Below are 16,513 nucleotides of genomic sequence, written 5' to 3' on the forward strand. Positions count from 1 at the left end.
ACTAAATTCAAATTCACCAACAGGTGGTAAAACAGCTCATTTATATGCAAACTGCAAAGAGTTCTGGGCAAGCAGCTGAACACTTTCCCATTATATTACTGCTTGAAGTATCTGAGCATCTAGCCTGGACCAGTCACCACAAGCCAGATTGTAATAGAACATTTCAAAATGGAAAGCTCAAGTAGGATTTAACATAAGACATCCCATTAAAATGATTTATACCGTACTCTTCCGTTCCTCATAAATCACACCCACCGAAGAACTATTATTTGGGTTTGTGTAAAGGGAAACCAAGCCACAGCTAACTTGTGTGACCTCTCTCATGACTTTTCCAGTTCCACAAGCCAGAATGGAGCTTCTGCTGGTGCCCGTACTAATGGCAACTGCAAGCCTCCTCAAATAGATAAAATTGCTAAATATAAGCCTTGTGCAAACAACATGAACGTGGACAGCCTGTAATACCACAGGCTTGAACAGCCCCACAAGTTTTGAGTCTTAGTATTGCTGGGGCGGTGGGGGAAAGAGTCATAAATACAATAAGAGATAAAATTCATGGGGAAGAGCATCATTAATTGTATCCAATTGATAAACTATAATTAAATACAATCAGATTTCAAAATCCAGTTTGTTGTAGTGGTTAAGACACTAGGCTAGAACTCAGGAGATGGTGAGTCTAGTCCTGCTTCAGGCACAAAGCCAGCTGGCTGACTTTGGACCAGTTACTCACTCTCCGTCCTAGGAAGAAGGCAGCAAGGGCAAGCCACTTCTAAAAAAATCTTGCCAAGAAAACTGCAGGGTCTTGGCAGAACACAGTATACCACCCCACCCCGGTCAAATGATTGTCCAGTCTATTTTTGAAAGTGCCAGTTTCCCCCCTCAGCTCCAGGGGGAAAGCTATTCCATTGATTAACTGTTCTCACTGTCAGAAAACTTCTCCTGATTTCTAAGCTGGCTCTCTCCTTAACAAGCCACCCATTACTTCTCATCCTGCCCTCTGGTGTTTTAGAGAACAAATTAAGCCCGTGTTCTCTGTGACAGCCCTTTTATTTGTATTTGTATTTGTATTTATTTATTTGTCAAGAATGTATTAGATAATATATATGTATAAGCATGGACTGGATACATAAAATAGATACAAATAGAGGGAACATTAGGACAGGGACGGTAGGCACGCTGGTACGCTTATGCACGCCCCTTACAGACCTCTTAGGAATGGGGTGAGGTCAACAGTAGACAGTCTTTGGTTTTGCCAAGGTTGGAGACCCCTGATCATGTCCCTTCCAACTCTGTTAATCTGTTAATGAAGATCTTGAAACTATCCTTCTATCGATGTAACCTAGGACTGCATTCACTTTTTTGGCAGCTGCAGCACACTTCTCTCATGCTTCCCTTAAAGATTTTTACTCCAAGTCTCAAGCATTGCAAAGTTTTGTTTTACTGAGTACTCTGACAAACTCCACAATCCAAGCCATGATTCAAACAGTTTAATCCCAAACACCTACTTTTTCCACCTTCAGCTGAAAGATGCCAGAGTTTCAAAAAGGTTTTGAAGACTCCTGGAACCTGGTATGCAAAAGAAAAAAAAACATGATGCTATTTTCACTTCGTCCTCCTCCAGGTTTTCTGACTCATTTCCTTCGATTGATCAGAAAGACATCTGAGTTGATTTTATTAGACTCACGACAATCAAACAGTGTTAATCAGAGCAAGAGCAATATTGGCTCACGTGGAAAAATGAAAAAGCAGAAACCTTCTCCAATTATTTTTTTTTTCACATTCAATGCAATTTGCTAAATGGCATGACCAATTGAAATGATGGGAGGTTTTAAGGGAAATTCTTGGCTCAGGAAGCAGAACAGTCCGAGAGTCTTTCGTTTTTTGTTTTTTTTCAATGATATTGTTGTTGTTTTTCCCCCTGCTGTGCAACATCGTATGTCTGTCACCGGTCTACATTTGGAAGTTTCAGAATTCAGATCAGACAGATTGATCCACAAATAGAAAACTCTCCTCTGACGCATCCTAAAATGGAGACTTCCGGATGAGATATGGAGATGCTGGAAAATTCCAGTCCCAGATGATGCCCAGAGATTCTTCCCTCTGCTGTCATACAGCAAAGGAAGTTGCAAAGGTTCCTGGTGACCGTGTCTGAATTTTGTGATAATTTGGTGAACCTTAAAAATGAAAGGGGCGGGGGGGGGCATGAAGAAAACACCAAATTGTCACACGGAAGAAATGACTGATGTACTAAATGTTTGTTTGTCTATAAAATAAAATAAAAAAACTTTTTAAAAAATGAGGGGAGGCATAAAATAAGTAAAAGAAAGATTGCATTGGTTTTGGGTTTGTTTTTGTTTTTTTGTTTTGTTTTTTTAGTTCTTTCTTAACCTGACATGCTCTTGGTGTTTGTTTTATTTTCAATATTCAAAAACCCTAGCCAAAGATTTGCTAGTTAAAGGTAAAGGTTCCCCTCGCACATACGTGCTAGTTGTTCCCGACTCTAGGGGGCGGTGCTCATCTCCATTTCAAAGCCGAAGAGCCAGCGCTGTCCAAAGACATCTCCGTGGTCATGTGGCTGGCATGACTCAACGCCAAAGACGCACGGAACGCTGTTACCTTCCCACCAAAAGTGGTCCCTATTTTTCTACTTGCATTTTTTACATGCTTTCGAACTGCTAGGTTGGAGGAAGCTGGGACAAGGAACGGGAGCTCACCCCGTTATGCGGCACTAGGGATTTGAACTGCTGAACTTCCAACCTTTCAATCAACAAGCTCAGCATCTTATTCACTAAGCCACCGCGTCCCAATTTGCTAGTTAGATATTCTGAATTTGTAGTCCAAATATAGGGGTAAGGATAGCAGACTGGGGGATGCTGGATTTCTTCACCTAATCACCAAATAAGACAAACTCTGCCTCTCAGAAAAACCAGCTTATTATCTTCACTAACTTCACAATGGACCCTCACCACCGTCGCCGCTGTTTCCGTCTGACAAAGAAGGCTGAGGTTAATACTGATGGATTCATTATATGTATTTCAAAGAGGAAAATGTTACACTTCAATGGTTCAAGATGTGCTTGTGGATTCCATCAGATGTCTATGCTTGGAGCCAAAGGTTGCCCAGTCTACAATTGGACAACCTGTAGTTCTCATTACCTCCCTGGAATCTAGCAACGAGCAATTACATTTAAGTGGCAGAGTCTTTTAATTCTTCTACAAACTCCAGAAAGGAGAAAGGAATGACAGCCCCTATATCACTGCCATGTCTCTGTTCTAGACAGTACTGAATGATGTCTGGCTGCTTCCCTTTTTGCTAATGCGTGTAACATTACAGATGACAAAAGTGCACTTCAATGGTGCTAATTTAATACCATCTAATATCAGGTTTAATAACAAGTAATTCCTCCACCTCCTCACAGATGCCTCTTAGATCTACGCTTGGCTTTTATAAGTTATAAATCAGCTTAATTCTAAGTAATTTGTTTTTGTTTTGTTTTTTTGCTGATCCACAGTTCATACTTCTTATTAACAAGAACAGGGGTGGGGGGTGACAACTCTTCATCATCTTCTGCTTTTATTGAAAGGACAAAGTAAATGGCTTTCCACTGTTATAAATAGTAAATGTGAAGCATCAAGTATGAAGTGTTGACTCCTAGGTGACCTTAGCAAATGTCTTTTCGCTCTGTCTGAATTTCTGCATGGCTTTACTCAACATTTATGAGAGTGAAGTTCACCTTCAGAACATGGCAATTCTACACCCTCTTCTGGTTAGAATTCCTTATCATCTACAAGAATCGTTCTACATGATGTCGATGAAAATTCTCAGTCATCTAGGTGAAGGCAGCATATTGTCCCCAACAATCTGGGTCCTCGTTTTACTGACCTCAGAAGGGTGGAAGGCTGAGTCAACTTTGAGCCGGTCAGGATCGAACTGCTGGCAGTTGGTAGAGTTAGTCTACAATACTGCATTCTAACCCCGGTGCCACCATGGCTCTTCCTTATCCAGCTACTTGGATAAGTGAAACATTTCAAACCAAAAAGGAATAGAAGTCCAATTGCGTTGACTCAACTTCCAGACAACACTACAGTGACAGCATCTAGAACCAAAGCTAAGCAGAGCTAGCACAGATTCATGATCTGCAGCAGGGGTGAAATCCAGCAGGTTCTGACAGGTTCTGGAGAACCGGTAGTGAAAATTTTGAGCAGTTCGGAGAACCGGCAGCAGAAATTTTGAGTAGTTCAGAGAACTGGCAAATACCACCTCTGGCTGACCCCAGAGTGGGGAGGGAATGGGGATTTTGCAGTATCCTTCCCCTGGAGTGGGGTAGGAATGGAGATTTTGTAATATCCTTCTCCTGCCACACCCAACAAGCCACACCATGCCCAACAAGCCATGTCCACAGAACCGGTAGTAAAAAAATTTGAATTTCACCACTGATCTGGGGTCCTTGTAAACTCAAAGCTATATCTTGATGGAGGGGTAGAGGCCATGGCTAAAGGGGACTTTCAATGAGATCTGGCTGCTATGATAGCTCCAACCCTACAAAGAGTGGGAGAATCTTAGCTCTCATTGTTGCCTATTTAGATTACTGCAATGAACTTTTCATGGGTTGCCTTTAATGACCCCCCCAGAAACAGCAACTGATACAAAATGCACCAGTCCATATATTAATAAATCAAAGTCCCTATAGTCAAATACATTTAGTCAACACTCACTGTGTGGGTAACCAATGAGCTACCAAGGACAATTCAAAGTCCTGGATTTGACCCAGTGGTGGGATTCAGCCAGTTCACACCACTTTGGAAGAACTGGTTGTTGACTTTCTGAGCAGTTTGGCAAACTGGTTGTTGGAAGAAATCATTAGGGCAGAGAACCGGTTGTTAAATTACTTGAATCCCACCACTGATTTGACCTATAAAGTACTATATGGCTTGGCATCAAGATATCTCTTCTTCTTAGAAATAATTGACCCAACTCATCCTGTGTGGCTCTCCAGAAACAACTTTTAATGGTTCTCCATGCAGGGGAGAGGATGGTCAGGCTTTGCTTCTCTATAGAAGCCCCCTTATTAAAGAAGAATCCCCCTGCTCCTCAAGATTAGATTGGCATCTGTATTGTTGGCCTTCTGAAACCTATTAAAGACAGAATGGTTCTGGAGGGTTTGCCGGAAAATGAATGATCACTGTGACATTTACCTCTTTGTAATTATTCGTCCCTTTGTTGGCCTTATCACATCCTCTCTTGTTTTAATGTTTCAAACCAGGGGTCTCCAACCTTGGCAACTTTAAGACTTGTGGACTTCAACTCCCAGGCTGAGGAACTCTGGGAGTTGAACTCCACACGTCTTAAAGTTGCCAAGGTTGGAGACCCCTGGTTTAAACCACCAGGAGTATTAGTGGTTGTGATTGTTGAATCCAGGTTATTGCATAGTTGCAATAAACAAATTATCCTTTTCAATAGATGCAGCTCAACTTCCACGTGTCAGAAATATAAACCGGATATGCGACGAAGCAGAATTTCTCTCTGATTGCAACTACCTGATAGAAGTCAGCACTCCTCAAGCACATAGCCAAACTTTCACTGTGCAATATGTGTCTGCAATTTCTGCTGCGCTTGAAGCTCTCTCAGTTCTTCTTCACTGGCCATATCGGTTCCAAGCCTTTTTTTTTTTTTTTGCAGATAATGAAAATCCATGGGAGCCGAGCATGAGGAAGGCATGAAACCTCTCACCCAGAACTTGCTTTAGAAAATATGTTGCTCAGCTTGTGCAAAAATAAAATTAGAGACAGGGCTTGGGGAAGTGAGGAGGAACAGATGGAGGAAGGAGCTAGAACATCAGAGAGTTCTAATTAGTTATGAGGGTAATGATGACTGCTTTTAATTATGTGGGCTTCGCAAAGTTGTACATTTCACTTTCACGAGAGAGAATTAGTAAACACGTGCTGGAAAGCGAATTTGACATGTAAATAAAAAGGTAAAGGTTCCCCTCACACATACGTGCTAGTCGTTGCCGACTCTAGGGGGCGGTGCTCATCTCCGTTTCAAAGCCGAAGAGCCAGCGCTGTCCGAAGACATCTCCGTGGTCATGTGTGTTTTGTCTCCTTTCCCACCTCAGAGTAACGAGCTGGCCTTCAGCCAGTGGATTCACAGCTCTTATCAGTCCTGGCAGAGAAATCGCAGCTGCTTGCCAAAGTTCAAACAAATGACTCGCAGAGTAAGACTTAAGCTCTCTTTGAAATGGTTCAGCTAATCTTTTGCTCCCCATGGAGTGCAACCAGTCCCAAAGCTCCTTATATATCCTGAGCCCCACCCTTCCCTTTGGTGACGCCGCCTCTCTAATCTTCTGAAGCGCGGGTTAATCCAAGCTTGATTATTATTATTATCAGCTGGGTCTGAAGGCGTAGCCTGAGGAAGGGAGGAATCAGGGGATGACGGCCTCATTATGTCCTCCAACTGGCCTGGTTCTGGCTCCTAGAGCCGGGCCAAAGGCATCGGTGCTCCCAAGGTAAGCCTTACGGGCCCTTCCCCCTCACTCTTGGAGTCACTTTCAGGCATGGGGCCAGGTTCAGGGGCTGGAGTCACAACACTGTGGCCGGCATGACTCAACGCCAAAGGCGCATGGAATGCTGTTACCTTCCCACCAAAGGTGGTCCCTATTTTTTCTACTTGCATTTTTACGTGCTTTAGAAACTGCTAGGTTGGCAGAAGTTGGGACAAGTAATGGGAGCTCATCCCGTTACATGGCAGCACTGGGGATTCGAACCGCTGAGCTGCCGACCTTTCGATCGACAAGCTCAACATCCTAGCCCCTGAGCCCCTGTGTCCCTGACATGTAAATAGAATCATATAAATCTCAGAATGTCCGTAGGGGGAGAATTCTACTAGATAACAAGGAAATACTAATTTCAGGTAAAGCTTCACCATGCCTCAGTAGTGGGCTGGTGAAAGATGGAAGATCTTGCTATGAGAATATGTCTTCAGGAAATGGTATATGGGACATTTGTGCTATGGCAACCACAGCATGCAGGCAATAACAGTTTCCTATTTCGGTATCATGATGAAGGTGTAATGATGGTTCAGTCTCCTACACTGTTCTAAAGCAGTTGTCATTTCAGAATGAAAATGAACTTGCTTTAAAACACTTTTCAGGACAGAAGTGAATAAGAATACTTTCTCCCATGTATTTGTTATACAGGTAAGTCCTCAACTTACAACCACAATTGAGCCCAAAATTCCTTTTTGCTAAGTGAGACATTTGTTAAATTTTGTCCCATTTTATAACGTTTCTGGTCGCTGTGGTTAAGTGAATCACTGCAGTGGTTAAGTAAGTAATGCGGTTGTTAAGTGAATCTGGCTTCCCCATTGACTAATCAGAAAGTCACAAAAAGGGATCACATAACCCCAGGACACTGCAATGGTCATAAATATGAGTCAGTTGCCAAGCTTCTGAATTTTGATCATGTGACATGGGGATACGGCAACGGTCGTAAGAGTGAAAAATGGTTCCAAGTCACTTTTTTTCAGTCCCGTTGTAACTTTGAATGGTTATAAAACCAACTATTGTAAGTCAAGGATTTACATATATATTGTAAGTCAAGGACTACCTATATATATAGTCTAGAGCAGTGATGGCTAACCCTTTTACCGTCATGTGCCAAAAGCGTGGGGAACACGTGCGCGTGACCCCACATCCATAATTCAATGTGCCCTGTCCCCAGACTTCCGGTTGGCCCCACCTTTCTCACTGGGTGCCTAACTTAAGGCACTCCGCACTGGATATCGTAAAAGCCGGTGAAAACAGTGGAAAACAGCTGTTCCCGGCTTCGATTTCTCTCTCTGGTCGAAAGAGAGAGAATAGAGCTGCAGGGGGAAGTGGTAGATTCCCCTAGGGGCTTTGTTTTTCTTATGCAGAGTCCCGAAGGGTTTGAATCCCATTGAAATCCTGCTATCTCCGGTCTTCAGTGCGCTCCTGCAAAAGCAGGAAAAGAGGAAGGTGTCCACCTCTGCTCAAATGATTTCTTTTTGTGGATTCCTATATGCAGACGGAAGAAGCACGAGTGAACAATTATTGGATTGCAAGTATTTTTGATTTCCTGACTTCCACCTTTTAAAAAGAGAAACTTTTTTTCCCCCTTGCTTTAACTGACTGTTTAAAATGGCATTTGAGAGGAAATGAAAATAAAGGGAAGTAAAGTAAAAAGGAGCAAGCTGCATAATTAAGAAGCTGGGAAACACTATTTGTGGATTGTAACGAATTGAGCTCTCCTATACTTAAAGGAAAAAAGGTGTTTATTTGCTGAGAAAGTGAAAGTGAATGGAGATTTTATATTATTGTGTTGGACTGTGGACTGCTGGATTATATTAGTTTGTTTAAGTATTTCATAAGGGGATTCTCGGTAAGAACTTCGCCACGAAGGTTCTTTCAGAAGAATGGATTCGTGACTTTATATAGGATTATACAGAAAGAATGTATTTAATTATTCAAAAATACGAATTGATAAAAAATGGGGATGTTTTGGATGAGAGCTTGGAGGAAATTAACCAGTGTAATCAGTACTTGGATGGAATGGAGGTGCAACAAAAATGGATAAAAATGAAGATATGATCGTGAATAAACAAGATGATCTAACAAGGCTCTTTTTAAAAAGTTTAGATGAAATGCCTGAATCTGTGTTACAGGAGGCTGTCTCCCGAATTGGAAAAATTCACAGGGTTAATGCTTTCCAAGAGTTCTCTTTCCGGACTGATGGAATATATGGCAGTAACTTGTGGATTGTTGGACATAAGGAACTATTAGGAAATATTGTGATTGACTTTTTAAAAGGAGTAATGAAGGAAAGACAGAGACTAATGCATCAAATAAAATGGCAAGAGATAAAAGTATTATCCTTGAAAGAAGCTTTTTTTGAAATATTAACAGATAAAAACATTAGCGTCCCTGAAAGACTTTATGTGAGAAAGATCTGGAAGAAATGGGTTGATTATGTTTCACATCTATCATAAAAGACTAAATATTTGGATTTATATTGGATTTTGAATATAAAGTTGAGATATTGTAATTTCTTGTATTCAAATTATATAATGTGTTCTACTGAATTGCAAATAGAATATTCTTGAAAGATCTTATGTAAGAAAGATTTTGGGGGGAAATTATATGGTTATAGAAGCTATAAGGGAGATATTCTCTGAATTGGATTGGACTTTTACGCATTAGCTGGTTTTAAATACTTTAGGATTAATTTGTTCTACTGATTTATATATTTTATTATTGTTAATTGTTAATTTTTTTATTATTTTTTTTTGGAGGATTTTGGTTATATAAGGAGGAAGTCAGAGCTAGAGAGGGAAAATTGGTATAATAGTTTTGGGGAAAATTTTTTTTTAGCACATGTTTGTTTTATTTTTAACTATACCTATTCTGGGAAGTCAGGGGGGAGGGGGGAGGGGGGTTTGTGAAGGGAGGGGAGATGGGGGCTGGGGGAAAGGGGGGGAAATTTTTTTTGTAAAACTTTTTGAATAAAAAAAAATGTGCCCTGTCCCCCACACATGTGCACACGACCCTCCGTGCTCCCCCCACATTTGTCATGCGATGGCCCGGTGGGTCTGATAGGCCTGTTTTTCCCCCTCCCCAAGCTCCAGAGGCTTTCTTGGAGCCCGAGGAGGGCAAAAATGGTCTTCCCCACCCCACCCCACCCAGAGGTCCTCTAGAGGCCAGAAACAGTCCAGCAGGCCCGGAAGGTCTGTTTTTCACTCAGGCTCCAGAGGCTTTCTAGGAGCCTTGGGAGATAAAAAAACAGCCTTCTCACCCACCCAGAGGCCCTCTGGAGGCCAGAAACAGTCCATTTCCTGACTACCATTGTGCCTGGAAGGCCCAAAAATCAGCTGGCCAGTGGCCAGCTCACGTGCCCACAGATATGGCTCCCTGTGCCACCTGTGCCACACATGCCATAGGTCTAGAGCCAGGAAGGGAGGGAGGGAGGAAGGAACCACCTTGCTCATTATTCAAGCAGCCCAACTTTTTTTCAGACTTCTGGATAATCCTGAAAAAAAAAAGCTTCTCTTTTAAATAATCCATTCATTAAAAAGAATATGACTCTTAACAGAAAGTGTTTCCACTAGCCCAAAGTTCTTCTTCTGAATCATTTCCAAAACTGTCCATATATCATTCATAGTATCTTCAAAGAACCACTCAGATTTAATTTTAAACCAATTAAAATTGACCAGATCCTTGGCTTCCTGGTTTTCTTTTTATTCAAATATAGTATAAGATCTCGAGATCTTATACTATATTTGAATAAAAAGAAAACCAGGAAGCCAAGAATCTGATCAATTTTAATTGGTTTAAAATCAGGCTTAAGGAAAACATAAAGCATATCTATATAGTTTATAAATAAAAATGCACTCATACTAGCAGCATACCTTCTTGTTGGGCCAGACAAACCCTATTAAGCTGACATTCCAGATGATCCTTATTTTGGCACTCAGAACAAACCAAGCTTAGTTTATTCTTTGATAGTTAATCCCCTTCCATTAGCCTTCCAAAGTCATCAACATTAAGCAATAACACATTAAACGTAGACTAATACCAAGCAATGACATGTTGACTAACTGGGAGATGGCTCTTAAAAAGACCAAACCTTGTAAGACTGAACGTTAACATTTGATATTATTCAAGATGCTAGTGCTATGTTTTATCTCAGAATCACTCCAAATTCTTCAGTTTTTCCCCTTTGTATACTCCTCAGCTTCAGTTTTTGCAAAAGATGCAAAAGTTTGAAATACTTCCCCATACACAGGTCTAATGCAAATTAGCTTGATACATGCAACTAATAGCAATATCTGTTCTGAATATTCTCTAAGATTTACTTGAACTGATAGGCAAGTCCTCTTCATAGAAAGCAGAAAGAAATCACTTAGAGATGTGAATAAAAGCAAAGACTGGCTTACCAATAAGATCTGCTTGTAAAGATTAAGTGCTTTCAAAGAGTAAAAAAACTCTTGCAGTTGTTGTGCAAAAGAGAGAACCATTATTGCCTAAATAAATAAATAAAGTTTTATAGAGATTTCTATCTTTCAAGTCATTTGCCTACAGTAAAAGCACCTTTTTTTAAAAAACTGGAAGAAAACCTATAATTGCTTTCTCAGCACATATTATTTGTGGTATGCAAAGTTTTTTTAATAGTATAATTTTATGTACAAATTATGCAAATAGAATTCGCACTTTATGGAACTTCTCTTTAACAATTGCAAATGAATCAGCCACACTGCTGTGGAAGAACACATTAACCAGGACATCCTATAATGAATAGATAGTCAGCTCAGGTTGAAGGAATTTAAATTTAATTTAAATGCCATTGGGAAAGTCTTTATTGATGGGTAGGGAAGGCCTTACCTAATCTTTAGAAGATGTGAGCAGGGCTTTGTGCAGCATTCAGTGCCAAGTTATGGAAAAACAACCACTGGGTTAATCTCCCACAATGCCTCTAGCTTAATTTGAATTTGCAGCACTGAAAATTAAAATAGCGGGTAGACTCAGGCAACTTGCAAACCTTCTCTGACATGAATAGCATTAAAATAAAGGCATTGTGAACCTGCAAATTGTAGTCCACCCATCTCTCAATATATGTTGTATGTAAACACAAGTGTCTTTCTTTTTAACAGTTCATTGGTGGGAAATGTTCTCTTTTTTTTTTTTAATTTGAATTTATATCCCGCCCTTCTCCGAAGACTCAGGGTGGCTTACATTGTGTAAGGCAATAGTCTCATCCTATTTGTATATTTATATACAAAGTCAACTTTTATTGCCCACAACAATCTGGGTCCTCATTTTACCTACCTTATAAAGGATGGAAGGCTGAGTCAACCTTGGGCCTGGTGGGACTCGAGCCTGCAGGAATTGTAATTGCAGGCAGCTGTGTGTTAATAACAGGCTGCATTAGCCTGTTGAGCCACTTCCCAGCCCTCTAACAAAACAAGAGACACAAGTCTAGACCCATGTTTCATTCTGTACTGTTTTGCTACTAATACTAAATTGGAAATCATAGGGTATAATTGCATCACATATCATGGGAAAGGCTATTAAAAAACTGACTTATATTAAGTCTTTGGTCTAGCTAGCCCAAAAATATTGACCCAACTAACAGTTTCTCTCCCAAATATGAGTTTTTTGAGACTTAAGTGAAATTGAACATGGAAAACAGATTGCAAAGCATGTAGTCTACAATTCTGAGACCACGTTTGTAATGCGATAGCTCCATATTTAATCTTTATTAGGACATTCTCATTGAAATTGGGTGTGTGTGCGTGTGTGTGTGCTTTTGAGTCAGTGTTCATTTCACACAACTGCCTGGCTAATTGAAAATAATTGAGATAACTATTGAAAATAATTGAATTAATTCAGGACATTTTCTTGGCAAGATTTCAGAAGCGGCTTGCCATTGCCTCCTTTGTAAGGTTGAGAGAGACTGACTGGCCCAAGATCATCCCAATGGCTGGGTGCCTAAGGCAAGACTAGAATTCACAATCTCTGGTTTCTAACTTGGTCCCCTAACCACTATATCAAACTGGCTGTTTCCCATTGTAATGAATGACACTTAAAATCTTTAATATCTGTGCCATTATTAAATCATTCAATTATAAGTGTCCCCTTTGTATAAAAATACACATTAAAAGAAAAAGAGAACAGAGGTAAGAATAGAAGTGAACAAAAAGAGGGGGGGGTTGTACCGGAAGCAGAGAAACTGCCATAATGTCCAGTTGTGCCCCCAACTTTCTATGGGATTAGCCTTTTGGCTACAATCAATTACTCTCGGTGTCATTTTTCATTAAGGTGTCACCTTGGATTTGAAGGAAATCCACTACTGGCTTCGAAGAGAAAAGGCAAATGTTATACAGTAGGTGAAGGGCAGGCTGCTGCTGGATTGATCTTTCCCTGTGGCCTACTTAACATCTGCCATTTGCAGCAACTGGGAGAGATTGTGGCAGGCTGAGAAACTACTGGAAAGAGCATTAGACATAAAAAAACCAAGAAACAGGAGGAAAATCCATTGGTAGCTCATCTATAATTGGCAATTCATCCCAGGTGGCAAGATACCCGAGCAGAAATGGTTCAAAATGTTGCAATGAATTCATCAACACATATGGCTTGTAAATTCCAACTGCAGGTTCCAAAATTCTTTATTTATCCCCAATTCTAACATAAGACTCTGAAAATTGTTGAAAAGATGGAATTGGTGCTTCCTTGAATTTGTTCAGCTGTATGAAGCTTAACAGCAACGGCTTCATTCCACATAATGGAGAACTGGACCTGGATGGAGAAGCTCTCAAGAAGTTGGTCCTCTCATTATCCTTGACAAAATAGTATTCTGATTAAGTTGGGGACAGCTGAGGCCAAGAACATTTAGAAAGTTAGAATTTACTCACTTGTTATCCAAAAGGGTCTAATATTGTGGCAAAGCTTTAATAAACATTCATAAAGGGGTTTTTAATTGAAACATATGCAAGTACACATAATCAATTTATCACAACTTCTCATACAGCTCCCTCCTTGAGAATCCAGGATCATCCTGAGCATTAAAACAAGCCTTTGAAACATGTTTTGTTTTCTTGCAGAGTCTGATTTAAAACATCTGTGTCCAATAAAGGTGTAAGGATTCAGGAAATGGAGTATTGTATGCTGCCCATGGCATTGGGCCGGGTTATCTACGGGACCGCCTACTGCTACCGAATACCTCTCACCGACCCGTGCGCTCTCATAGAGAGGGTCTCCTCAGGGTGCCGTCAGCGAGGCAATGTCGTCTGGCGACGCCCAGGGGAAGGGCCTTCTCTGTGGGGGCTCCCACCCTCTGGAACGAACTACCCCCCGGACTTCGTCAGCTTTCGGACCTTCGGACCTTCCGCCGCGGGCTTAAAACATACCTATTTAATTGTGCAGGACTGAGCTAGATTTTAAACTTATGGGTTTTAATTGGGTTTTGTTTTTATATTTTAATAACGGGCTTATAGAATAAGTTTTTTAATTGTTTTTATATTGTATTTATGTGTTTATATGTTTTTTAAGTGCCTGTAAACCGCCCTGAGTCCTTCGGGAGATAGGGCGGTATATAAATATGATTAATAAATAAATAAATAAACTGACAGTCAAAATTGTTATTTGTCAAACTTAATTAGAACCATTTATGCATTCTGCACATCTAACCCCTAACAATCTTATCAGCGCCCTTGTCGTGCAACTTATATTTAACATGCTTTCTAAATGCAGAGCAGTCCCCTTTTCCCAATCTTATAATACCTACAGTCTATCAAAAAGAAAAAAAGAAAGAAATTTTTTTTATCATATACTAAGATGACTTACTAAGTAATTGTGGCCAAACCACAAACTCTAAAATTATTTCCCCTCTCCCCACACCCCATGGGAAATTTTAAATTGGGCATTTTCATTTGTACTAAATCCTCTTCACATTCAGCCCCTAATGTCCATTGGAGTCTAGAACAACTTGCCACGGTCAACTCCCTATAGTCATCTCCTCACAGCCCTATCACCATGGCCAACTTGTTGCAGCCAACTCAAGTTGATGAGTTGCTGCAGCAAGATGGTGGCAGCAGGGGACTGTGGCGCAATGACCGTAGCAAGATGGCTGTGGCCAGTTAGCCATGACGAGTTGGCCGCGGCAAGTATTCTCATTCCATGTCCATTGATTCTCATGCTTAGGTCAGCAAAATAATGTCATGTTCATGTATGGTCTTTGCTTCCCCAAGCAGGAAGATCTTCGTGGTAGCCCTCCTGCTATAAAATACTCTACTACCAGATATTCAAGCTTCCTGTTCCCTCCCAGTATTTCATAAAAATATCAAGACCACTTTATTCTGCTCTTTTAACTTTAGTTTATTTAGTCGAGCTGTCTTTTGTTTATTGTGTTTTATATTTCTACTGTGTTAGTACACTAACCAGAGTTTTCAGAGGATGCTGATAGAGAAGGAAGAGGAAGAGGATTTAAATTTGCATCTCATCCAATTCATAACATAACATAACATAACAACAGAGTTGGAAGGGACCTTGGAGGCCTTCTAGTCCAACCCCCTGCCTAGGCAGGAACCCTACACCATCTCAAGGGGCAGGAACCCTACACCAATTCAAGGGGAATTCAATTCAAGGGGAAGAGAATAAAAAAAAACACCCTGTAAATAAATAAATGAATGAATCTCAATAATTGTTGGCTTTTGTTCTGATCTTTTTCTCATGTGTAGAACTGGCCCAGTTTAGAAGAGCATAGTCTGTGTGCTATGAGTACGTGCACAATTTTTAAACAAAGCAAACTAGGCTGGTGATCTTCAGTGATGACAGAACGATGCTGAGAGATAAACCAAAGGAGATATGCTGCATCAATTCACTGGTCAGACTCCAACACATAGATAATCTTATAAGTAAATCACATATTGGGAAATGGATAATTTCATTCTCAGCCCATCTGAGAAGAAACAGAAAAGCTGGCTGAGCTTTCTTTAGCCTGGAAAATAAATAGAATTGTTCCTTGGTCAATGTTGGCCATCATTTACCTGCGCTGCCTCATAGACTGGAAATTTTTGCTGCATAAAAGCACATACTTATTTATGGGCAATAGCATTCTATACAGTAAATGAGTTGCTATTTCTGTGTCCTAATGTGGTTCAAGGCTGAATGACTTAATAACCAAGACAATGTGTGCTTTAGAGAAAATCTTGGTCTGGCTCCCAGATTCTTTAGCTAGGACAGTAGATTTGGACTACTAGTTTATGAAACTGAACAATCTACAATCAAGGGTAACAAAGTCATAACTACAACTAACTAAAGAGGAGGAGGAGGAGGAGGGGGGACTTCCAAATCCTAAGGTATTTACAAGTAGAATAGCAGACAATTTTGGAAATGTATTAAGGAAGCTGCAGATACCTGTGTGCTTTTCAAAGCAACGAATGTTTTTTTTTTAAAAAAAAATCTCCTTGGGAATGATTATCTATTTTCATTTGTCTTGATTTAATCTTGGCACCTGTATTACAGAAGCATGTATATCTGTCAGGTAATAATGCTGCACAAAGCTGTATTAATGAGACATAATTTGAGAGGAAGCACATGATAACCTCTTAAATGGCAGCGCCTGATGCTTAGCAACCTTATCTGCAGAAGTAAAAAGAAGGGGAAGGGTCTTCGTGCTGTTCTTCTTCTTCTTTCCAGGAGGAGAGAAAAGCCCCGGAATTAAATATGAATTGGGTAATAACGCTCAAGTGGTCACATGCTACAGTCTTAGGACTGTGCAGAAAGAAATTCTCCTGCCTGTTCTCTCCCATTAATTAAATATTGTTGGGTTGCTCAACTTGCTTCCAGAATAGATAATTACTGGGAAGTATTTCTGGGTGGACTCTGGTATCGTCAACCTTGTAAGCTACTTCCACGCTAATTTTTCACAAATTTTTCATAATGTCTCTAGAGGAACATTCCAATGGAAATTATTACTTTAGTGAATTAAATTTCCACGATGATTGT

The 16,513-nt window shown here is 40.4% G+C and overlaps 1 long non-coding RNA gene across 1 annotated transcript in view; it reads right to left on the minus strand.

Annotated features, from left to right (window-relative positions):
- Positions 1-1,473: 1,473 nt before the first annotated feature.
- LOC131203965 (uncharacterized) overlaps positions 1,474-16,513 on the minus strand; it is a 38,816-nt gene continuing 23,776 nt past the window's right edge. Inside the window, exons 2-3 of the long non-coding RNA XR_009156502.1 lie at positions 5,995-6,159; positions 1,474-1,563 (exon numbers count right to left, since the gene is read on the minus strand). This is a non-coding gene — a long non-coding RNA (uncharacterized LOC131203965). The remainder of the gene's footprint in view (positions 1,564-5,994; positions 6,160-16,513) is intronic.

This window comes from Ahaetulla prasina, chromosome 9 (assembly GCF_028640845.1).
Source record: "Ahaetulla prasina isolate Xishuangbanna chromosome 9, ASM2864084v1, whole genome shotgun sequence".
NCBI classification, from domain to species: domain Eukaryota; kingdom Metazoa; phylum Chordata; class Lepidosauria; order Squamata; family Colubridae; genus Ahaetulla; species Ahaetulla prasina.